Raw genomic sequence first — 1,138 nt, 5'->3', positions numbered from 1 at the left:
TATCTTCATCCTCCCCAGCTAATTGCTATTTCCTACATGTTTTCCCGGGCTTCTTTTGAAATAAAGTCCCGTGGGAATCCCAAATGGGGTTTCTGATTGTATTTTATTGAATGTCAACATGAACTTGTGAGGGAGGAACCCCATTATGGAAGCTCAGTTAATTGAGGATGATTAAAGGGAAGCTTGACTCTACCTGCCCAGCCGTAGAAGTGAGTTATGGCGCCTGAAGATGAAAAGCTATGAGGAATCAATCTTAATTTAGTACAATTTTACACCATGCTTGTATTTTTCTCTGCTTGAGGGCAAGAGATGACAAGTCTAAATTTCCCAGCATGACAAAAGCAGGCAGAATTTGGAGAAGGTGGCAGAGATGGGAGCACAGAGCCCTGTTGCTTTGCAGGCACGTGTCTGAAAGACCTTTTCTGTCCTACTCTGTCGATGTGGGAAGTGTTTCTGGAAAAGCTGACAGGATCCCTGAAGTTCAGAGCTGAGGGGCCTTGCAGGGAATGCAGAAAGCACCCACTGAAGCTACTTCCTCGGGGCTAGGAAAATGAGGAGTTGTAGGGCTATGGGCAACCACACTTGTATTTTTCGAGGAGAAGCAAAAAATTCTGGTGTATCTCATCTGGCAAGCATGGGAAAGGAAGAGGACTTTTCTCAAAGACCGCAAGAAGCTTGCTGTTCAATAAAATCTAGATCTTAAAAAACAAAAGAGATTGTTTGCAGAGGTTGCCTTTGATGATTAGTGTTTACAATCCAAGTTTTTCTTTCAGTGGACATTCAAACAGATATATGATAGCCATAAAATTAAAATGATATCACTGTTTTCAGATGTTTTCTTAGAGGATTTAGTTGCTCAGATCTTGTTTTTTTTCATGTGTTTCTGCAAGCCATGGCTTATTTGGGTGTCCTAGAATAACTGGATTGACACATGTATCCTGGATGAAGAGCCCTTTCTTTCTGAATTACCTACATCTGCTTTCAAAGCTGATCACTATAAATCATAGTTAGGTGCTCTTTAATTGTAGATCAAACCCTGCTTTATTCTGAAATGTCTTTCATGTGTAGACAAGCCTCTAAGAAACTTTTTGTTTGAAATTAAATCTCCTTATTTCATTAGCCTTGCATGTTATGATTG

This window comes from Empidonax traillii, unplaced genomic scaffold (genome assembly GCF_003031625.1).
Source record: "Empidonax traillii isolate 1590-97213 ecotype Southwest subspecies unplaced genomic scaffold, ASM303162v1 scaffold673:size468873, whole genome shotgun sequence".
Lineage (NCBI taxonomy): Eukaryota > Metazoa > Chordata > Aves > Passeriformes > Tyrannidae > Empidonax > Empidonax traillii.
The sequence above is the reverse complement of the archived record's forward strand: the minus strand, read 5'-3'. Positions refer to the sequence as shown.